Source organism: Cyprinodon tularosa, unplaced genomic scaffold (assembly GCF_016077235.1).
Source record: "Cyprinodon tularosa strain WSP-4 unplaced genomic scaffold, ASM1607723v1 ctg456, whole genome shotgun sequence".
Classification (NCBI taxonomy): domain Eukaryota; kingdom Metazoa; phylum Chordata; class Actinopteri; order Cyprinodontiformes; family Cyprinodontidae; genus Cyprinodon; species Cyprinodon tularosa.
This window is the reverse complement of record NW_024039181.1, coordinates 227,680-252,771: the sequence shown is the minus strand read 5'-3', so window position 1 is coordinate 252,771 and position 25,092 is coordinate 227,680. Positions and strand designations below refer to the sequence as shown.

Below are 25,092 nucleotides of genomic sequence, written 5' to 3'. Positions count from 1 at the left end.
AGAATAATTGAGCTTGATAAATGGATTTTAAGCCATTGGAGATTTAGTTCTCTGGAAAATGAAAAACAAGACCATTAATTGATTGTATTTAGAAACCCTGAATTCTCTAATGAGAAACAATGATTTGCCCCAAGATCAATTTGTCCAAACTTGCGGCTTGCCTATGTCTTACATAATACCCGTGGCATTAGTGGATCATGTGATTGATGCTATAGACTGGAGCTAAACTGCTGGAGCTAGAGAAGTTATTAGTTTGTGTTTCAAGGGACTCTCAAATCAAAAGTTGACCAAAAAAGACAGCAATATGTGTGGGTGTTATGTGCTTCGGGCACATTATGATTTTTGTCTATTTCTTTTCTTTGTTTTCTTACAGACTTTAGTTGAAGGATCTTTTGTTAATATATTTTGGGAGTTGAATAATTCTTTTGGTCAGTTAATTACGTTAATTTGTGGTGCTGTTGTCCGCCTATAAATAGGCTGGCTTTCAGCATGTTGGGGCGTTCCTTTCCATCCTTGCCTGGACGCCGCTTTTCACCTGCTTCCACTTGTTCCACCGTGCGCGGTGCGCGCTTGTCTTGTCCCTGCGGCCCGCAGCGGACGTTCCAGCCTGCCATGCAGTATTTTGGTTAGCCGTTGCTTACTTTTTTTCTTGTGGTTTTGGCCTGGTGGGACCGGTTGTCCTGTTTTCGATTTTTCTTTTGCTTAGGTTATTTTTGTGCTTTAGTCCGGTACCAGTAGGGGCTTCGACGGCCCTGTATAGGGTTGGCCCCCTGCTGTACCATTTTGTTCTGTTTGATCGGCCTGCCAGGTCCAACTTTCTGTTGTTACTTTTGGGTTTTTATTTTTTGATTCCTTTGGGGCACGGGATCTGAGGGCCTCTAACTTTATTTTCTTCGCAGAAAATCAGAAGAAGCTGGGCAAAGAAAACTAAAGAGGAGGTAATTTATAAATAAAATACTTTTTTGAACCCTCATCTTTTTGTCTCGTGTCCTCAAATATGTTGTGCCCTTGGTGGACGTAACAGTGGGCCAGAATAATTCCGTGTGATAAGCTTGATAAATCCTAGCTGCCCATAGCCAAAGTGTTGGGGCAACTTAGATTTTAAGCCATTGGAAATTTAGTTCTCTTGAAAATTAAAAACAAGACAATCAATTGAATCTATTTGGCTTGTGTCCAAAACAAATTAACCTATGCGAAGAAATTGTTCTTGTGGCATGACGTTTCTGTCCTGATGGACTGCAGTGTGTTTCTAGAGGGAAGTGTCAAAAGTAGTTTGTTGCAGGGCATAAGCCCAAATCTTAACACCCCTCAAAGTCCTGCAGGCGTACAGATCCTGGAGAGATTTTAGCCAATCAGCTTCCTGCTTACTGGATAACATGCTGCAGTCCTCCTTTGTCCTTGGCGGTAGCACCAGTGTATCAGGTAATGGGGGAGGTGAGGATGGACTCAATGATGGAGGAGTAGAAGTGGACAATCATTGTCCTTATCTGGTTGAATATTTTCAGCTGCCACCAAAAGTACATAGTTCCCAGGAAAAAGAAAGAAACCACAGTATCAATTATGGAGTCACAGAGGTGATGAAGATAGCCTAGAATCATCTCCTCTGTTTTTAGAGCGTTGAGCTCCAGGTTGTTCTCACTGCACCCGCACTGTAGGCCGATTCCTCACCATCAGAGATAAGTCTGATGAGAGTGGTGTCGTCCGTGAACTTCAGGTGAGCTGTGAGTCTGAGACATGTTTCCCCAGCTTCACGTGCTGCTTCCTTTAAGGCAGGAAGTCTGTAATCCACCTGCAGGTGGAGTCAGACACACTCAGCTGGGAGAGCTTCTCCTGAAGCAGAGCTGGGATAATTGTATTGAAGGCAGAGCTGAAATCCACAAACAGGATCCTAGATAGCATAGCATAGATACCAGCAGAATCCAGGTGCTGGAGGAAGTAGTGAAGGGCCAAGTTGAAAGCGTCTGTCTTCTTTTTATGTAAACCCTCCCTTCAACATAAGTGCAGCTTATAGTAAAAAAAGACCAGTTTTCTGTTCTCTCTGTAATTTGTACTAGCTTTCTAAACTAAGAACCCGGGCTTTGAGATGTATGTTCTTCATATTGCATAAGAATTTAAGATTGTGAAATAGGTGTAACGTATATATAAACGCTTAAAATGTCTTAAGAGTTATGAAGGTTTTGTGAGACGGATCATTGGCAGTGAGGTAATTAATCCCATGCAACCAGATAAAGCTAAATATCCATCCAGCTGCTTCACATTACAAAAAAAAAAGGGAAGACATATTTTCTATTTCTTCTATTATTTATTTCTTCCTTTTTCAACCCCTTTGTTTTATCTGTTTAAATGCCAAAAATGTTCTTCAGTTATATCAGCCGGAGAAGAAAAAAGTTTTTCTGCTAAAGTTGCTTCAGAGGACCATTATGTATGCACTGTGACCTTACTGAAAATGTGCATTATGTCATTCTTTTTGTCCCGCTTCCAAACCATCTTAAGCTGTTTTTTTTTTGGTTTTTTTACTTTACAATAATTGTTTGCAGATGGGAGTTTTTCATTTGCTGGCTTTCAATGTGGTTCTCGCTGATCCTAGAGAAAAAGAACCAGAAAAAGGCAAAAGTGTAACACAAACTTTCTCTAATTTAACAAAACATTCTGTATACCTGCCTTTTATTTTTACTTACTGTCCTCTAAAGAGTGACATCATATACAAATGCTTTGCTTTTACATGCTGAATTCCGAGCTAACTGCTAAATAGTGTGATTTATGCCATACCAAACGTGTTTATAAAGCACTGTCAACACCCAACAGCATCAAAGTGCTATACACAATCATAAAATACAAACAAATCATAAAGACAATAAAGTTGTATATAAAAGTTGTAATAAAATAATAAAAGAAACGCAGTAAGACAAAGTCAACATCTCAGATTGTGTTAAAAACCAAGAAAAAGAAAGTGAATAGGCCTGTCTAATGGCCAAGGGGAAGTAATTTCAGCTTAGGGGCTGCAACAGAAAAAGCACGGTCTCCTCTGAGCATGAGTTTTGTCTCTGCCACCCTCAGTACCAACTGGTCAGCTGATCTAAGGGAGCGAGAGTGTGTTTAGGGATGAAGCAGTTCAGAAAGGAAGAGCGGGGCAAGACTATTAAGAGTTTTATAACAAATAAAAGGACATTGAAATGAAAATATGTATTGGCAGCCAATGTAATAAGGGCTAAAATGGGGGGAAATTTATCAAATTTGCTTGACCTGTTAAAAAGACGTGCAGCAGCATTCTGAACCCTCTGAATCTCGGAAATGCAGGAATAACTGATGCCCATATAACATGCATTACGGTAATCCAACAATTGGTTACAAAGGCTTGGATTACTGTTTTCAAAATGCTGACTTGAAAGGATAGGTTTAACCTTTGATAACTGCCTTAAGTGGAAGAAGCTGGATTTTACAACAGCTCTAATGTGAGATTTAAACTTCAGACCAGCATCTGTTTATGTTAATTAGTCGCCTGTAAAAGAGTTAAATATATGGGGAAAGTTTGGTTTTACAAAAAAAAATGACAACAACCAACCTGAATTCATTACAGAAGCTGTTCTCGCATTCATCCCTCAATTAAACTTTCATTTACTTTGATTTGGCACTTCAGACTTATATTCACATGAGAAGAATTTTGCAAACCCCTGCCCACAGGATATTCCTGCTCCTATTGTAGTTAAAATCCAACCAGCTAGTTACTTAGAAGTTTTCCTGTGCAGTTTCACGTTTGATAGTCTTAAGGAATAAAAACCCAATGAAAGAAAATCTCAAGAGGAGCAAGTTTTGCTATTTTAACCTTTAAATAGACACTTTATCTAAAAGTGAACATTTAGGTGTTTGTGTTGGCTGGGCTGGAGCCAAAGCTGTTACCAGAGGCCTGTGAAAGCATGCACTTGTAAAACGCAACAGCATGTGGTGCAGATTTATGGTGTCAGTGAAGAATTAAACTGGAGCAGCTAGGATCCCTCTGACTCCGCTTATCAGAGCCAAAACAGAACCTACTACAATGCAATAATTTTCTGTATGTATAAAGTAAATGACAGTTTGTTATTCTGCACAAATAACAAAAAAGTGGTCGGGCATTAATGAAGTTTTATTTCAACCAAAGAAAAATGGTTTCTATAATCTGGTAAAGAAAAAGCAGTGCCCAGTTCAAATCAACTTGACTTTCTCTATAATCAAAGCCTCTCTTTGTCCCTGTCTTGGTTCTTCTTTCTTTTCAGTATTCAGTTTTACTTTGCCCCATGTTTTCTAGTTTTATTGGTTCAATTCCTATCTTGTTGTGTTTTCTGGAAATGTTTGAGTTCTTAGGTTTTTCTCTGCTTGCCCTCTGGTGTTGATCTGTTTTTCCCTATTTCCTTCTAGAAGCCTCTGTTCACACCTGCTCCCAATCAGCTCGTTAGTCCTGTCTTTGTTCAGTCAGCCATACGGTAAATACTCTCCCTGTGCAGTTCCTCAGTGCTGGTTCCTCGTCTTTCCCGGCTCCTTGTGCATGTTTTCCCTAATGTCTCCATGGTTCTGGTTTGTTTTACATTTTATTGTTGGATTTTTGGATTCCTGCCTTTGTTGCCTGTAAGAACTCAATAAAAAATACAAGAACTCACCTCTGCCTCCTTTGCTCTGCATTAGGGTCCTTAAAAAAACACAACCAAACCCTGACACTGTTACCAGTCCACAATCACATTTATCGGTGTTCTTTATTGATCTTGAATACGCTCTAATTTGGTCATATTCGGTGTCCACTGTGATTAAGGCAAAGGTTACGTTTACACTGCAGCCTAAAGTGAACCAAATCCGATTTTTTTGGCCCATATGCCACCTGGATCTGATCTTTTCATGGCTGTCTGAACAACACAGATCCTATTTTCTCCAATGTGACAGAGAACACTTGGCTATGTGGTCCTTAATCTGATCTTTTGAAAAGCGACCTGTGTCTGAATGGCATGTCACATTCCTCTGACCTAAACGCCATTAATACCTGACCAAGGTCACTATTCTAGGTTTTGCTATGAAGAAGTGGCAAGAAAACAACAACCATGGCAGATGATGATGAGGAGAGCAGTATTTATGTTTAACCATATTGAAAAGATTGTTTTTATGGTTGGGAAAGATCACTAGATGCGCTCCGGCACTACCATCCATGTTTACTTCCGTAAACACAGAGCACGCTGCCCTGTGATGTCATTGCGTCCTCTCCTGCGCATGCAGGACACTTGCCTTGTAAGACTGCAGTTCACACAGGAGATCACTTACAAGTCGCATATATTCGGAAATGTGAACGGAAACGCAAAAAATCAGGTTTCACAAAAAATCGGAATTGAGCATCAAGGTGAATTCTGCTGTGAATTCTTAGTTTTTGAAATTAGCTTTGTTACCATATCAGCAGGTTGACGCTGCTGTTTTCATGCTGGTTATTTTCTTTATGGACGTGGATAATAAAATCCTTCTTTAGGCATTTGAATATTAGCAACTGCCTCCTTAAAAGGCAAAAACAGCTTTAGTGAAAAATATACCCAGAAAAAGGATGTTACAAAATAAAAACTAGAGCTTGAACCTATTTTACTTTTGTCACAAAGATTAATGCTCTTAATTTGAATATTATGAACAGGGAAGGTGTCGGCTGTTTTTTATAAGAGACCCTGCACTGCAAAAAATGTAAATCTTAAAATAAGTGCATTTTATCCTAAGTTGAGGAGGTAAATGAAACACTTTGCGAATGGAACAAGACGATTTACATTTGAATTAAGAAAAATCAATTGCATTGTCTTATTTCAAGTGCATATTATCTAATTAACTTATTTTAAGTGTAAAAATACTCATTCCATTGGCAAACTATCTTGTTTACCTGCTCAAATTAAGGCTAAATACACTTGATTTAAGAAATTTTTACCTAATTTCAGATCGTTTTTGCAGGGTGTAGTTTTTTCAAACTATAATATGATTTTCACCAGGCACACCAGGGAAAAAACAAACTGTATGTAAACCAAAAGCAACAGAAGTGATGGAATCATAGCTGCATGCTATGGAGGGTTAAAGGAGGAACTCAGAAAAATTATTACTTTTTTAAGAATAAAAGAGTTTGTTCTACAAATTTACATAGGCCTCATATGCTTTAAAACAAAAACAAAAAAATCAAATCAGCTTTCCTGCATATATAGCTAGAAACCGCAGACTATAGATCCACCTAAATAAGCAAGAAAACATCTTCCGGATTTTTATTCTTTCAAGTTTTTGAAACATTTGTGTAAGTCTGAAAAATATAAAACGACCCCAACAAAGGCTTTTTTTTTTTTTTTTTTTTTTGTCGTACAACAAAATGTGACAAAGCTCAACAAATACACTGCAAAAACAATCCAGAAATAAGTACAAAATTCTTAAATTAAGTATATTTACCCTTAATTTGAGCAGGTAAATAAGATGTTCTGCCAATGGAATGAGTATTTTTACTCTTAAAATAAGATAGTTAGATAATATTTACTTGAAATAAGACGATAAAATAGTTTTTTCTTATTTTAAAAGGAAATTGTCTTGTTCCATTGGCAAAGTGTCTTACTTACCTCCTCAATTCAAGGAAAAACGCACTAATTTTAAGAAAAAATTACTTATTGAGATTTCTATTTTTTGCAGTGTATCCAAACCTTTCCGGGAAAATTTTACTCTTCTTAACAGCAACTGAATACAAAATGAAAATAATTTTTTGAAGTACCAGCTAGCATGGCTATTAGCAGATAAGGTGGAGTCTGGCTTGGCCAGCAGTACAGAGCCAGCACGAATAAAAGACTTTTTGTTAATAAATGTAGAGCAGCCAGACAATGTTGCTAGCTTGACCTCATTACTGAAGCTTATATTTGTCCCAGAGTTGCGGGGAAGCATAATGGGACCAGTTTAAATGCACAGAAATGTAAACTCATTTGCAGCAACCCACACAAACCCATGTTGGCGACTGCTCTGAAGCCTAAACCTCCTAAATCTAGATTTATTCAAACATGTGCATGTAATGTCAAAGAAATACTATTCAAAGCAGGTGACATACAGTCAAACTATCTCCTTTAGTCATTTGCATAGCCAACTTCCTTGAAACAAACAAAGAAAAAACTTTCAAGCATAACACTGTTCAGTTACATAGAGGTTTGAGATCTCATTTACGTCGCTGTGGATTTGGGAGTTTAGCTTTGAGTATGAAAAGAACTGCTTTGGATACATTTGGTAAGTAGTGATTTTCCGTTTTACCGATAAATGTTTCAACAAACAGACAACCAGTGCTAATACAGATAATTTTGTCTCTACTACAGAAATGTGATGATTTGAACATAATTAGTATGAAGGTGTTGCTTTACGTTAACCGTTTACGTTAATAAAATTAAGTATTTAAAAGATTACTTTGTAGGCTAGATATGTGGAAAACACATCAGACTTCCACCAATTCATGGATATGGAGGGAGATCACATGGAAAAATCTAATACGATTTTTTATCACGCCTAAAGTCAAGAATAATTATAACAATACAAACATGGGGTGTTGGCGGAATTGTGGATCAATGAATGCTGATCATTCTCACATATTCTGGAACTGTCCTAAAATTGTTACATTTTGGAAAAAAGTACATAAAACTGTAAAGAAGATACTGGGATATGACATTCCTATGAACAGTGCAGTGCTTTACCATTGCAATTTGAACAATATCAAAGTACAGGTAAAAGACAGGTATCTGATTAAGATTGTTACTAGTTAGCAGAAAAGCTACCACGAGGAAATGGGGACAGGAAGACCCCCCTTGTCAAGAACAATGGACTGAAATAATAGAAGAAATCTACAATTATGGAAAAGCTGACACATCGTCTAAGACTTCAACAAACTCAAATGGAGGAAAAGTGGAGGAAATGAACAAGATTCAAGACAAAAGGTTAAAAATAAATAAATAAATAAACTAGACGGGACAAAGCGTGTGAAAGTGCGCATTCAGCGTCTGCTCTGTCGATAATGCAAGCGTAGAAGAAGAAATGTGCTGTTTACCTGTGCAAAGAAAGAAACAACGAAAGAAAAATGTCTGAGGACTTCAGTGTTGAGGAAGAGCATGAGTTCTTTGCCGAGCTGAATGCGCACTTTCATCTGGTTTGGTCTGCCGCGGTTTCCGTAGACTCGTGAACGCGCTTTTAGGAAATCCTATACACTACTGTTTATGCTCTAAAAACATTCTAAATGACTTCGTTTCGAATAAATTATGGACGCTACCCACTCAGGACACTTGGAATACATTGGACGAGCAGTATGGAGGAATATTGACACGTTTTTTGTGGACTTTTATGGACCTTTCTGCCTCGGGCGCCATAGACCTCCATTATTTGAATGTCAGCAGACAGCAAGAAGCCTCCCAGATCTCCAGATGCATTTGAGATATCAAAAAAGTACTCCAGAGTGTTGTTCAGCATGGGGGTGAGTAGAAAATGAAGGCTAATCATGTTTTGGGTGTACTATTCCTTTAATGTCACACGATCCCAAAGGCTATGTTGGGGGGCTTGAATGACCCTTGTAGTGTCTCCCAATCAGTTGGTGGGTCAGATAAAAAGCTATTTATTACAGCCTTTATGATGACCATAAAATCAAGGCAAAAGACATTGCCATTTCCTGAGATGCTGGGACCTTACCCTGGACGCAGGCCTGGGTTTTGGGCTTTTCATGAACAATGGGGGTCGGGTAAGATCCTCTCGGGACTTGGCCGGGCCAAGACTGAAAAAATGCTTAGATATGACCCCCCTGTGGGACCAGTTTCTGCAGGGGGAACCATGTGGGACCTGTGTTAAGTTGTACATTGGAGGCAACCTGATTCCCAGGCACTGAGAAATGAAAGTCTGTTTATACCGTTGCCCTGGTGACACAGTCCCAGATAAGACAAGTACAGGTACTTTTTTTGGAAAAGTCGCTTCAATAAAATCAACTACAATTAAATTCATAAGTAATTCAGTTTCTAGTCTGCTGCATATTGATGTTTGATCAAAAACTGCATGAGAGAAAACTATCCCCACAATTAACTGGATCAAATGTGAAAAAGTTCAAAGGAAGTGATTGCTTCTGCATGTCACTGTCAGCCATCAATCAACTGATACTGGCCCAGCGGGAGTTCTGCCTGCCTGGCTGTTTTTAATCTGACTTAAAGCTTTCATATCTAGATTCTGGTATCCCAAGAATGCTCTTTCCAACAACATCACTCTTGTTTCTTCCAGTAAATACAAAAAGCAAAAAGAGCGCTGTGTGTGGCATTCTTTCTTTTTTGAAACAAAGAATCATTTTTTCTTCCATAGTTAACAACCAACTCAGAGCAATAGATGGAATACATTTGCAGCCACCATGATACATAACTCAGAATATTATCTGGGCAGAAAAAAAGGTGGGTTTATATTCCCAGGCCTCACTGAAAACCAGCAGGTCCCGCCCTTTCTCCCACTCTAACTCCTTCCCTTTGTTGTCCATATGGCTGCTAGTGAGTTTCATGTTCACTACAAGCTCATCAGCTATTCTGACTGCGGTCCGGGATCATTTGTTTGCTGTTGGTCTGTTCCCCTTGGCAACGTGCTTTGCAAACCTGCTGCTGTGGAGACTATTCAAAGAAGGCAAAGGGTACAGGTGACGAGTCAGACTAACACTCACATGGTTACCTTTCCACCTCAGCAACCTCTATCTGACAGAAAACTTATAGATAATGCAGCATTGCTTTCAGCAGGGTTTAACATCTGTTCCCAAATGCCTCTTTGCATTTTACAAGGCTGTTAAAAGAGACAGCATCATAGATTGGAGGCACTTTAACTGTGGTTAAGTTGCACGATTGCTGCAGTTTTGTTTTTAATTAACAGGGTATGCACAGAGTTTGCTGCGTCGTTAAAGCAAACTGGGGATTGATTCTCCGTCTTACTCAAGCTTAGCTTGCTTTACACTGCAGAAAAAGCCTTTAACCTGTGATTTTCCTTGTGCACAAACAGGCTATTGATTACCTGGCTAAGCAATGCAAAGTAGTCATATGAGAAAAGTAAACTGAAGAGAGCATTTCTAAATATAGAATGACGTATAGGAAGTTAAAATAAATGTATTTTTACATTGTGCAGCAGGAACATCCTGTTTGTCTGACCATAAGGAGCTACTTGAGGCTGCAGAGGGAATCTGGTTTGTCAAGTGAGGTGGATTTCAGAGTTCAACAGAGATCCTCACATGGATGTGACTGAGATGCACCTTCAAAATAAAAGCTTGATAAATAAGCGCTGACTCCACTGTAATTAAATCCAGGGGTTGCGAACGAGGAGGGGTGAGATGAATTGAAAATGCTTGGAAATATGCGGATATTACATTTTAGATCAATTTTACATACATTCTATTTATATTGGCTCAAATATTACAGTCATATTATGCAATGTTATTTGAAAAAATAAACCAAACGTATTTGAAAATGAATATAGATACTTTGATAAAGAGATGAATAATTAGATGTTTTTTTAAGTTAATAGCGGTGCTGAAAAGATTTATCGGATTAATTGTGATTAATCTATTATTGAAATAATCGTAGACTAATTTAAACATCGATTAATCATTAATTGGAGTATAGAGACTCTAAAACATGACCCACTTAGAGCGGTAATTATTCCAAAATTGTAAAAAAAAAAAAAATAATAATAATAATCTTGCATTTAAGATAAAAAATTATGTTTTCATCTTTCAATATGCTCTATCCGCAACTCCTCAAGAGGAAAAGTTTTAGTTTGACTATTGTTATTTTGCAAAAAAAAATCTTCTTTAAGGAACCTTTTGCTATCTGATTAGAAAAAAATAACTGACAAATTAATTCATTTACAAAATAATCCTTAGATGCAGCCCTAGTTGATAGCAACTTATAAATAAATGTGCACTTAGGGCCATATAGACAAACAGACTCTGGTGTAAACTTCTCCAAGATGATTAAACACATTAGAGACATCCACATTGGTTGTTGCACATATTGACTGTCACATCATATCAGCACATTTTAGGACTGGAAAGCCCAAATCTAAATTAAATAGTCACAGGTTGCTGGTTTCCAGAGATGGGAAGTAACGAAGTACAAATACTTCGTTACTGTACTCGAGTAGATTTTTCTGATATTTTTACTTTACTTTTCTACTTATTTTTATGGGGACTTTTTACTTCTACTCCTTACATTTTTACACAAATATCTGTACTTTCTACTCCTTACATTTTAAAAAATTGGCTCGTTACTTTAGTTTTGAATAATTTCAATGGAGTTACTGTTATTATTTTTCACGTCATCAATACCAAATTCAATCTAATTGGATGGGAATCTATGTTGCATTTGACGCACCACTACAAGATGAATCGACAGATTCGGCGGTATTCATTCGCGGCAAATCATTGCAGCTTGGTGGCGGTGGCGTTAGCATAGTAGCATGGACGACGAAATGATTGAAAATGAACACAACGGAGATCTAGTCCTATTGGCAGACATCCATTTAAAATGTAGGCAACGGCATGAAAAAAGTGGTTTCTACTTTTACTTTTATACTTTACAAGTGTGTACTTTGTTACTTTTACTTGAGTAAAGAAGTTTAATCAGTACTTCCACTTTTACCAGAGTATTTTTTAACACAAGTATCTGTACTTTTACTCAAGTACAGAAAGTGAGTACTTTTGCCATCTCTGCTGGTTTCGAACATTTAGGTCCAAAAATGATTTCACAGTGCCCTGTGCTGGCTCAGATATGAGTTTAAAATCCAATACTGTCTGTCCTGTAAGTCAATATTTGTTAAATTTCTTTTAACATCTTATCACCAAGCCATTTATTTGTTTGTTGTTTTTTCTTGTGCTGCAGATTATTATTATTATTATTATTTTTTTTTTTACAAATTACTGTTGCAGTGTACTTTTAGTAAAAGTTAGTAATTTAAATAGTAGATCATGAACAGCACTGGCAGAGCTGTAATGAGTTCATAGTAGTGTGATTGATCTGATAATTGCACTGTTGGTTGCAGCTATCAAGATCATTCATAGAGTGATTTATTGCTTAAATTTGACCTAACCACTTATGTAGGATTGGGCCGACCCGGATTAAGATGTTCTGAAAATGTTGCTTCTTGGTCTTTTCTACTCTTGGTGAAGATTCTCAGTCATCCACGTCATAGACTTTCCAAAAAACGTTAAAAAAAACCCAAAAAAACCCACTGGACTTTGTTTTCCAAGAAGACGTTTTGGAAGCTTTCTCAATTAAAAATGTTAGAATTAGCGTTGAGTTCCAAGCTTCATAGGGTAGCCCAACAAAACCTTTATTTTGGCTTATGATTCGGCCTTTCTATGCCAAAACAACCCTTAGCAAAAAGTAGTACACTTGAAGTAAATTCTATTAAGAATACTTAAGTATGAGTATAAGTTTAGAAAGTATACTCAACAATGTACTTTTAGTGTACTTAAAGTATTACTAAAGTAATACTTCTTCGAACTAAATTGGGACGTTTTTAAGTTTACTAAAGTAAACTTAAAGTATACTTTAGTAAACAATAAATAATATAGTTTAGAATGGGTAAACTCTTAAGTGCACTGCCTGATTTTAAGTATGTATTTAGTGCACTTTTAGTATACTTGAATAAACTACTTTTTGCTAAGGGAAGGCTTTGTTAGGCTATCCTATAAAGCTTGATATGACTGAGAATCTTCAACAACACTTGGAACTCAACGCTAATTCTGACAGTTTTAATTGAAAAAGCGTCCTGGATGGGAAGCGAAACGTCTTCAAACTTGGAAAACAAGGTCCAGTGAATATTTTTTTTTTAGCTTTTGTTGAAAGTTCTATTCTTGTTTGAAAAGTATTTTACTTTGAAGGTCTGACCGGAAGCAGATATTGTGGAGCCATTGTTAACTTGATGGAGGATCTGTGGAGCTCACAGCTGCTGGGCAGCGCTGGGAGATTGTTTCAGCGTGAAGTGTGAGCGGTTGTGTTCGTGTGAGTTTATGTCCGTTTGCTGGAAGACTTTGTATTTAGTGGTTCAACCTTCAGAAAAAGAAGTTCTTTCCTCCTAGAGACTGGGTCGGTAAGTGTTACCGCGCGTTTAAACCTGGGTTCTGTTATGAAGCGATATGAAGGATCAGAAAGGCTTTGTCATCTCCAAACTGGGCTTGTATAAAGTTAAGGGAGAGGTTGGAAGTTGTTCTGGTCCGTCCTTCTTTAACTACAGCTGTTCGTGTCCTGGTGCTTTGTACTTTCTCGGATATGCGGCGCGCGGAGACCGTTTAAAGAGCTTTTAAATTCATAATTAACGGCACATTAGCTACAGGTGTCCTCCATACGGAGGAGGATTAGGGCCACTGAAAAAAAATGCAAAAAGTTACCTGATTTTTAAATATTATTTCAGTTTAATATGGGGAAAAAAAGTCAGAATTCTGACTTTAATCTCGGAATTCTGACTGAATTCTGTAGCCATGTCTGTTTTAGAGACTATTTTGTTTCAATTACCTACTGTTCTTCCATTAATTAAACAGAATCACCAGGGACCCTTCAGGCACGTAAAAAGAGATTAGAGCCAGAATTCTGAGATTAGAGCCAGAATTCTGAGATTTGAGTCAGAATTCTGAGATTAGAGCCAGAATTCTGAGATTAGAGCCAGAATTCTGAGATTAGAGTCTGAATTCTGAGGTTAGAGTCTGAATTCTGAGATTAGAGTCAGAATTCTGAGATTAGAGTCAGAATTCTGAGATTAGAGTCAGAATTCTGAGATTAGAGTCAGAATTCTGAGATTAGAGTCTGAATTCTGAGGTTAGAGTCTGAATTCTGAGGTTAGAGTCTGAATTCTGAGGTTAGAGTCTGAATTCTGAGATTAGAGTCTGAATTCTGAGATTAGAGTCTGAATTCTGAGATTAGAGTCTGAATTCTGAGATTAGAGTCTGAATTCTGAGTCTGAATTCTGAGATTAGAGTCTGAATTTAGAGTCTGAATTCTGAATTTAGAGTCTGAATTCTGAATTTAGAGTCTGAATTCTGAATTTAGAGTCTGAATTCTGAATTTAGAGTCTGAATTCTGAGATTAGAGTCTGAATTTAGAGTCTGAATTCTGAATTTAGAGTCTGAATTCTGAATTTAGAGTCTGAATTCTGAATTTAGAGTCTGAATTCTGAATTTAGAGTCTGAATTCTGAGATTAGAGTCTGAATTCTCAGTTAAAAAAAAGTCAGAATTCTGAGATTAGAGTCAGAATTCTGAGTGAAAAAAAGTCAGAATTCTGAATTTTTCAGTAAGTTTTTTTGTTTTTTTCAGTGGCCCTAATCCTCTTCCGTACCTTCCCTCCAGAAAACATTGGAAATTAGCTGCAGCTACTGAAGTAAAACTACAACTCCTAATCCATGGTGTGAACCTTTGATCCGGTATTTATGGATTGTTAGTGGGATTTCTTTACAAAGAAGCTGGAAATTGACTGAGTTTTTATCTTGTAATGCTTTTAAGTTGAATGTGAAAGAATTTGAAGCAGCCTCAATGATCTGTAATTATTTTACTTTGGTGTTTTTTTATGTACTTGTCATTTAATTTAATGTATCTCTGTTTATTCTGTAACTTTCCTGCCTCTAGTCCAGGACTCCCTTGAAAGAGGTTTTTATTCTCAATGGTTTAATCTCAGTGGTTAAATAAAAAAGGGACATTATTTTTGTTAAATCAAACATCACAGCATGGAGGATGAAACAACTAACATTTCGATGAAGAAGTGTAGTCATCCTCAGCCCATTCCTGTTTTCTAAAAACGCTTTAACACAAAGCAGCGACCAACATTACTTAAAATGATCATTTGCTTATTAGATACCTGATCAGTTCAAACATCCCTTATTTTCTGTGTCCTTCCTGGCTGGAGTTCGCTTTATTACTTACTTTTTAGCAGAAATCTCCTCTGTTGCCCACCCATCAACTCTCCGTCTTCCAGGTAGATAATTTCAGGCTTTACTTTATTTCTTTTTCATTCTCAAATCTCGTTACTTACCTGCTATGTTAAAGGGAAAATTCCCGTTTAAAGGAAAGGTCCGGTCATATTCAAAATTCAAACTTCTGAAAGTGCTTTAAATATGAAATTGTTACATATTGTTCAATAAATAGGTGTTTTTAACTAGGAGTAATTTTCATTTGAATGTGCTTTACTGGAGGCATCCATGTTTGTCAAAGAACACTACTGCCACCTACTGGTTAGTGACGTCACGGTGCGGTATCGGTTGTTGATCAAGTCCCAGTGCTGTATCTGGTGTTTGTCACAACGCGCTATTATCCAAGTCATCTTGAAAACATTCTTCTTCCAAATGTTGGCTACATATTACGGGTTTTTTCTCTGGCCAGAAGTTCGATGGCAAATCCTCCCTCTTCAAGTTGGCGATCCAACGACCAACCCGTCCGTGGAGGATCAGGAATCAGACTTTTACCCGATGTATTCCAGCATCCAGCTGCCATGCACGTTTCACTATAGCTCTGGTGAATTTCAATGGTGAAGTCCTCTGGAAATCTTCAATAATTGTTGTTGATTGCAGATGTGTCTAGTAGTTCCCATTGATTTAGCTTGTAAAGCGGGGAGAATGGCGCTAGGCTTACCGCACCGTGACGTCACTGCCGGAGGACAGCAGGAGGGAGGGGCTACTATATTTGGGCAAAAATAGCCACTTCCAGACTCAGTGATCGCAACGGAAATTATTATTTTTATCACCACTAACTAGGGTGACCAGACATCCCTGATTTCCTTGGACAGTCCCCGTTTTCGAGCACCTGTCCCCGGCTAAAGCTGTCCCCGAATATGTCCCCGATTTTACAGTTTAATGAATGAGGGGGAAGATGTTGCATTTAATTACTGTGTTTGTTATTATGGTAGAGTGCGTGAGCATGCTGCACATAGCTGTTAAGGTATAGATGAGGAGCAGAGTTAAATCGGACGAGGAAGTTCGTTATCAGAGTCGGCTAAAAGCAGCTACCCTGTGTTACCTCGAAGTCCCCCATCCTCTGTCACCGCCCCGTTCAGCTCCAGACCGCCTGTGCAAGGCCTACAGCCTCCTCTGTTCCTCCCGTGTTGCTGCGATCCAACTTCCACGGAGATCAAGGACAGCATGCGCTTTATTATTATTAAATTCATAGGATCAAAACATGCGGAAATGAACGCTTAATTATGTGCAGTTTCTGCCCAAATATTTTCTTTTTTTGTGGATTTTTGTAACAGGGATAACTAAGAATTTATCTTTTCATTTACATACAATGAAAATAACAGCTTATTTAAAACAAAAAGCACAGCTGTATCTATGCACCCAATACGGACGAGGATTAGGGCCACTGGAAAAAAAAAAAAAACACCTGATTTTTAAATTTTATTTCAGTGTATTATAGGAAAAATCTCATATCTCAGAATTCTGACTTTTTTTCTGGGAATTCTGACTTTTTTTCTGGGAATTCTGACTTTTTTTCTCAGATTCTGACTTTTTTCTCGAATTCTGACTTTTTTTCTCAGATTCTGACTTTTTTTCTCAGATTCTGACTTTTTTCTCGGAATTCTGACTTTTTTTCTCGGAATTCTGACTTTTTTTCTCGGAATTCTGACTTTTTTTCTCGGAATTCTGACTTTTTTTCTCGGAATTCTGACTTTTTTTCTCGGAATTCTGACTTTTTTTCTCGGAATTCTGACTTTTTTTCTCGGAATTCTGACTTTTTTTCTCGGAATTCTGACTTTTTTTTCTCGGAATTCTGACTTTTTTCTCGGAATTCTGACTTTTTTTTCTCGGAATTCTGACTTTTTTTTCTCGGAATTCTGACTTTTTTTTCTCGGAATTCTGACTTTTTTTTCTCGGAATTCTGACTTTTTTTTCTCGGAATTCTGACTTTTTTTTCTCTCGGAATTCTGACTTTTTTTCTCTCGGAATTCTGACTTTTTTTCTCGGAATTCTGACTTTAATCTCAGAATTCTGATCTTAATCTCAGAATTCTGACTTTTTTCTGGGAATTCTGACTTTTTTTCTGGGAATTCTGACTTTTTTTCTCAGATTCTGACTTTTTTCTCGGAATTCTGACTTTTTTTCTCAGATTCTGACTTTTTTTCTCAGATTCTGACTTTTTTTCTCAGATTCTGACTTTTTTTCTCGGAATTCTGACTTTTTTTCTCGGAATTCTGACTTTTTTTCTCGGAATTCTGACTTTTTTTCTCGGAATTCTGACTTTAATCTCAGAATTCTGATCTTAATCTCAGAATTCTGATCTTAATCTCAGAATTCTGACTTTTTCTGGGAATTCTGACTTTTTTTCTGGGAATTCTGACTTTTTTTCTCAGATTCTGACTTTTTTCTCGGAATTCTGACTTTTTTTCTCGGAATTCTGACTTTTTTTCTCGGAATTCTGACTTTTTTTCTCGGAATTATGACTTTTTTTCTCGGAATTCTGACTTTTTTTCTCGGAATTCTGACTTTAATCTCAGAATTCTGATCTTAATCTCAGAATTCTGACTTTTTTCTCAGAATTCTGACAGCTAACAAACATGTCAGCATCAAGCCATAGCCATGTCTGTTTTAGAGACTAGCTCTCTTGTTTTAATGACCTTCTGCTCCTCCATTAATGAGGGAACCCCTCGGACACGTAAAAAGTTCTGAGATTAAAGTCAGAATTCTGAGAAAAAAGTCAGACTTTTTTTCCCATACTAAATTGAAATAAAATTTTAAAATCAATTAACTTTTTTTTTTTTTTTTTTCCAGTTGCCATAATCCTTTTCCCTAACACATAGAGGTTTAGGATTGAGAGAATATAATCCTTTTAGGTTTCACTATAATTTTTTTAAAGGACAGCTTATTTTTCATTCATCTATACGTGTAATGACAAAACATTTAGGTGTAGCTGCCTCAGGCTGCTCATGAGAATGATCCAGATTTATAGATGTGTTTTAATGGTTGTAGTTTAATCTGAATATAAAAATCTAATCTATCTTTTTTAATAGTGACACAGATTTCAATCCAGGCTGCTGAAGGCGACTTAACACACTGCAGCTGCCCAGGATACAGTATAACAATTGGAGGCCATTTCATTTTATAGTTATGATTATGTTGGAAGAAAAAATAGTTTTTCAATTTGTGTCTATAAATAAGAGACGACTTAATGACCAGATGGCACTTTGATTAATATTTTTTATCTTAAGAAATGAAAGAGGCGCATTCCTGGATTTCACACGTGAATTTTGTTTAAATCTTAATAAACATGTAAAAATGGATGAAAACATCTCTTTCCCCATTCCCTATTTTAATTTTCATAAAATATATTTATTTTTATCTATGAGCTGGAAATGTCCCCAGATTAGATTACAGAAATCTGGTCACCTTACGCTAACGTATTAGTTTTAGGTATAGATAATGATCCACTGATCATTTCTTGCTGACCGGACTTTTCTTTTAAAGATTTCTTTTTGCATTTTTAGATCTTTTTTTGCAGTCTGTTCCCTGCTCTTATTTTTCCTCCTGAAAGTTTAGAAGTGTTTGAGAGATTTAGCCTCCAGTTTATAATTGACAGAACTACTTGCCGTTTGATTGGATGCACTGCAGAGCGGTGAACTAAAGCGTTCCCATGAGCTCCACCTTCTGTGTTCCAGAGTTAAAAACTAGCAGCAGAGGTAGGTTACATAAGCCTGCTGGGTGTTGGATCATTACTTTGGGGCCTGGTTCAAAGAGCCATGGCGGGGGCCTCAGAGGGGCCCCCCACAGATTCACACTTCCTGAGAGACGTGGCTCAGTTCTGCTAGAAAAAAAATGCCCCACCTGCATCAAGACTAGAAGTTTTTCCTTTTTCTTTTTAAGGTAATCAGTTTGTTGTAGCTCGCTTGGGTGGGCTTGGTTGTCATGACGCCAGGCTGAATGTTTTAAAAAAAACAGGAATGATTTACAGATTTAGACCCACCTCTTAAAGTTAACACCAGTGAATCATCCACCCAAAATATCAAAAATACCCACAACAAACACGGAGCAAAGATGATTTGCAGTTAGGTCATCTGAATGCCGTAATCTGAAGATTTAGATGAACTATTTCTGGATTTCAGGATATCTGGGATCTTTTCATGTTTTCCTGTGAAAACATGAAAAGCTTGGAAAACTCTGCTTTCATGTGGTTCCTTCGATGCTTCATGATGTTGCAGTCGCCCCCCAGATCTACTTATTTCAGAGTCTGGCTTTTTTTTTTTTCTAAGTTCTCTTTCTAAGCACTCTTAATGTGCATTCCTTGAATATCCAATAAAAGCAAAACAACAGTAAGCAGCTTTAGTTGTGGTCAGATGCAGAGTCCCCACTGTCTCTGCACTGAGCAGTCGTGCATCTGTTGGAGATGTTAGTCAACATTAGGGGTGGAACTAGGGATGCACGATATTGGGATTTTGGCCGATATCCGATATGTCGATATTTTAAAACTCATGTAGCCGATAACCGATATCGATACCGATGTTAAAGCTGGACAAAAATAAGTAGTCATTGAAAATAGCAGTTTTGTTATCCATTTCTGACACTTTGAAAAATAATAAACTCAAATATATTTTCATATGCTGATATCAAATAAATTTTTAAAAACGCGGTATCGATCTATTTTACTTTCAAAATCTTGTGAAATGTCATCGTTCAGTTACAAACTCTGGTGATATTTTGCAAATTCTTGTGAGATTTTGTTAGTAAAATAGATCAATACCGCGTCAATATATCAACATATAAAAATATGGCAAAATTTGGTGAATTTTCGGGGGATTTCGTAGCATAACGATGACATATAGCAATATTTCATTAGTAAAAGAGATTGATATGGTGTTTTTAAATGGCAATATATCAGCATATGAAGATATTGCGATATTTTAATGTATCAATATTTTTTCCCTCGTCTTTAGAAGTTTTTAAGTCTGTAAAAAAGTTTTTGAGGAAGAAGAAGTAGTATTTTTTTTTTTTTTTTTTTTTTTTTTTTAGACTTTAGAAACTCAGAAGCTGATCAAATATCGGGTTAAATATCGGTGGGGTGGCCGATGTCCGATATTCAGTTTTAAGACCGATACCGATAGGGGGCCGATTATATCGTGCATCCCTAGGTGGAACGGTTCACAAAATCCACGGTTCGGTTTCGGTTCACGGTTTCGTGCTCACGGTTTTCGGTTCGGTTCGGTATATGTTTATTGTTACACCGAAAAATAAAAAAATTTATAAAAATGAAAATTTATGAAATTAATGAAAAAATCCCCCCCAAAAAATGAATGAATTGTAATTATTTTTAATGATTCGCGGAAACCCTGGATCATTTCCGCATGTTTTGCTGCTTTGAATTTAATCATCTGGCGCATGCCCTCTACCATCTCCAAGGACCTCAGAGCGGAGCGGACGGGAGCCACAGTGGAGGCTGTAGGCTTTGCTTTGAGCAGCCGGTCTGGAGCGCAGCGGGGCGGAGCGCTGACGGAGTATGTGGGATTTCAGGGTTAGCCTGACATGTTGGTCGTGTTGCTGTTAGCATAAACAAAACGTGTTGCACAATGCTTGCACACTGTTGCACTTTTATCCACAACTTTCTTTCCGCCGTCATCGTAGGTCCCTCTAAATGCAAAGTGGTCCCATACAGCAGACCTATAAAGTGCTGCTGGCGCGTCTTCCAACTCCTGTTCTTTCCCACTCGCCATACCCACACAATTCTCCACAACAACTGATTTTTTTCTGCTACTAATCTGCTTCGCTTCTTCTTCTTCTTGTTTACTACTGGTGGTTGGCTTTGGTCTCAGTACCGCCACCTTCTGCTCTGGAGTGTAAACGCGTCGCCTATGAGAAAAAGGAGCAGCGCATGAACCGAACGCAACACACGCAAACTGAGACAGTCGAGCCGAACGGTTCGGACGGTTTTCATAAACCGTTCCATCCCTAGTATATATACTTTTTTCTGTGCGGCACGGTACCAAATGACCGATGGACCGGTACCGGTCCCCGGCCCGGTGGTTGGGGACCGCTGCTTTAGGCGATAGAAGGCCAACTTCTTTTACTGTATTTATGAAAGTTCAGGTCTGAGTCCATCAATACGCTCAGATTCAGAGTTTGATTAGTGGTTTCTAGCTGGATTGACTGAAGCTGTGTAATAAAACACAATGGTTCAAAAACTGAAACTTCAGTTTTGTTTTCATTCAGATAAAGTGTGTGTTCACATCCAAACGTTGGAATGGGTTCATTGCCACCTGGTGACATGGTAATGTTCAGCCAGGTGTCGTCTGCATAGTTATAACTTCTGTTCATTACTAAGATCCAAGTTTGGGTGGAGCGTGTATATGTTGTATAGGAGGGGTCCTACAATTGACCTTTGGGGTGCCCCACATGTGATTGTTGTGGTCTCTCATGTAAAGTCATCTACTGACAAGAAAGGCCGTGTCATTCAAGCTGGATTTAAACTAGTCCAGTGATGCAACAGAAGGAATGGGTTTTTTCAGGCTCTAAAAATGGAACGATCAACCCTGAACTAGTTGATAAACTAAAGGGCATTTAAAAAATTTAAAAATAGACGCTGGTAAACCTTCACAATAAAAAAAAAACTTAACTGAATAACTCTTCATTCTTAATCAGTATTAGGACGGACCAGCATAAGAATATAAATGTAATAGTATTAATCATAGCTGGATATTGTTTACTTGTTTTTATTAAGACACTTTTAATTTTTTAAAACAAAATGATTTTTAGTTTATCTGGAAAATCACGAGTCACTACACATCTGATAGTAGTTTCATTTGTATAAATGTAGTGTGAAACATGGATAGTTTGACTCTAGTATTTTATTTTAAACCGGTCGATAGATTAAGAGAAGGTAGAAAAGTGAAGCAAATATGTACATGCATAACAAAAACGCAAAACAAAGGTAATCAGTTGCTTTTGTTATGAAAAAAAAAAGTTGGAATAAGTTCAAAAAATAGAAATATGAGCAAATGTTTTGCTTTTAACCCATGGTAAGAAGCAGACCCATTTTACAGAGACTATAAATCTTTGTTTTCATCATAAAGCAAGCCAGACGTAATACATGGTGAAACAGTTGTTTCAGATCTGACATTAGAAAGTTGGGTTGCTTAGACACTCATGATGGGGAATCTGAAACTCCAACCATGTGCTGGCAAGAGAGAAAAGCCACACCCGTTCGGACTTTTACCAGGCTGAATCATCCAATTAAAAAAAGGAAGGGAAAAGCTTTCTAATAGAGCCTGATGCAGCCAATGAGGTGAGGTCACAGCTTGAAGTGGATCCTGCTCTCCTCGTGTCTAAACACTTGCAACAGATCAGAACAGGATTATGAGTTAGAAAGGAGTCCGATCGAGTTGCGGCGCTCTGACCGAGTTAGACATGCATGAACTCACACCTACACCTGGTGCTGCTCATCATTGTTCCTGGTCTGCTGCCACCCGTCCTTTTATAGGAAGGTTAATGTTAGCATGGAGGATGTTTGAGAGGGTAGGATCAAATGGTTGGTTTGGATAACCTTGATGTTCCTGTTGTCTGCTTCACACAGCGATATGCACTAATCTTCCACATCTGTGGCTGAGTTCTGATTCAAATACTTTGGGTCTTACTTCATTTGGGAGTGCCCGCCGCATTTGACTAAGACTAGTCAAGTGTTCCTTTCATAAAGCTCTTTTCCAAAGAATTGATATCATTGTTTTTCCTACAACATCTGGTGGATGCTGACCATTTCAATAGAAGCAAACCCTTAAATAAAGTCAACAAAGATTGCATAACAAGATTCAGGTTTAAATCAGAGAATAAATTGTATAATTTACATTTCTAAGAAACATTTCAGACTAATATGCATCATATTTCTGGCCCAAGTTTTTTTGTTTTTGTAAATGCTTGGAGTTGTCATCTTAGATGGACATCCAGTAAAGATTTATTCATCCGAAAAGAAATGTTAGGAAGCAAAAATTTTATTTTAATACAGATGGTACAGTTTGGTAATATTTAAACATATTTAATGCAGCCATTGTGCTGCACAGAAAGCTTGGAGCTATCTTTTTTTTTTCTGCTCTTGTCACTTGATCAACCAAGTGGAAGAACATGATACAATTAAAGAAAAAAGTCCGATCAGCAAGGAATAATCAATATGTAAAACTAATATGTTTGCTGTGATTTAATGAACTTAGCGTTAATCAGTAAAAAATTAAAAACAATATTTTTCGTTGTGATCACTGAGTCCGAGAGCGGCCATTTTAGCCCAAATATAGTAGCCCCTCCCTCCTGCCATCTTCCAGCAGTGACGTCACGGTGCGGTAAGCCTAGCGCCATTCTCCCCGCTTTACAAGCAAAATCAATGGGAACTACTAGACACATCTGCAATCAACAACAATTATTGAAGATTTCCAGAGGACTTCACCATTGAAATTCACAGGAGCTATAGTGAAACTGACAATGCCCACGTGCATGGCAGCTGGATGCTGGAATACATCTGGTAAAAGTCCGATTCCTGATCCTCCACGGACGGGTTGGTCGTTGGATCGCCAACTTGAAGAGGGAGGATTTGCCATCGAACTTCTGGCCAGAGAAAAAACCCGTAATATGTAGCTAGAGATGTCCCGATCCAGGTTTTTGCACTTCCGATCCGATACCGATATTGTTTTTGGACTTCCGATCCGATACCGATACTGGCCGATACCAGCCTATCTGAGCATGTATTTAAGTTTAAGTTAAAGTACTTAGCCTTAGTTGTAAGACTCATGTTGAAAAGGGTTTTAGTACTCTTGATAACATCTAGCCAGCTAAATTAGGTGAGATTGAATAAAACACAATGATTGGTAACAACAAACTTACCTGTTTATTAAGAGATAAACACAAACTGGACAAAATTATGAATAGCAATCTGAAATTGCACAGTGAACAGTAAAACCGTAAACAGTTAAAGATGCAAGTATTACTGTAAGTTTTAATAAAAATGCAAAACAGGGAAACACTGGCGCAAAAAAGTGGAATGGATCGTTTCAATCGGCGAAACTGGAAAATACGGACCGGATTTTTTTTTTTAAAACTGGATCGGCAGTCTGGATCGGCATTTTACATGCTTTGCCGATACGCATTTTTTTGCCAATATCGGCGTCCCGATCCGATCCACGTATCGGATCGGGACAAGCCTATATGCAGCCAACATTTGGAAGAAGAATGTTTTCAAGACGACCTCGATAATAGCGCGTTGTGACAAACACCAGATACAGCGCCGGGACTTGATCAACAGCCGATACCGCACCGTGACGTCACAAACCAGTAGGTGGCAGTGGTGTTCTTTGACAAACATGGATGCCTCCAGTAAAGCACATTCACATGAAAATTACTCTGAATTAAAACACTTATTTATTGAACAGTTTGTAAGAATTTCATATTTAAAGTACTTTTAGAAGTTTGAATTCTGAATATGACCGAACTTCTCCTTTAAGAAGGGTTGACAAAATGATCAATATTTAAATACCTTAAATATCAATATGAACTGCTCCATTTGACCAAATTCTTTCTCTCATGCCGATGGGATTTCGAATGGCGCCATTCCCCTCCTTGCTGCCTTATGACATTAACCAATTCAACATTCGACCCTCAGAATCATAGACAGGTTTCAGGTATTACAGGCTAACAATGGAACCAAACGCCCCATTCATCGGTTACCATTTGCATGTTTCCAAGCGATACAAGGCTTTGTCTATATAAGACTCAAACTCACTGCGGATCCGGACATTTGAATTGAGAAAGCTTCCTGGAGAGGTGGCGAAACGTCTTCAAATCTTGGAAACCAAGTCCAGTGGATATTTTTTTGAATTTTTACAGAAAAACCACTGAACTTTGTTTCCAAGTTTGAAGACGTTCGCTTTTCAATGATTCCTGGATGTCAAGTGGTTTCAGTTATTAACCTCTCAAAACGTTTTAAAGTGTTTACAACTAATAACTCAGAATGCATGAAAATTACACCGGTAAAATGTTTAACAATATAGACATGTTAGACATCATTATAAAGCTTAGATTCTCCACAATTCAACTACCAAGTTCATTTAATGGGCATAGCGAGCACCAAAGCACAATTAACCCAGATATAGCA

General features: G+C 37.7%; 1 long non-coding RNA gene across 1 annotated transcript in view; it reads left to right on the top strand.

Moving 5' to 3' along the window:
• Positions 1-12,936: 12,936 nt before the first annotated feature.
• The window catches only part of LOC119793563, a 50,602-nt gene continuing 38,446 nt past the window's right edge, over positions 12,937-25,092 (top strand). Inside the window, exon 1 of the long non-coding RNA XR_005282110.1 lies at positions 12,937-13,089. This is a non-coding gene — a long non-coding RNA (uncharacterized LOC119793563). The remainder of the gene's footprint in view (positions 13,090-25,092) is intronic.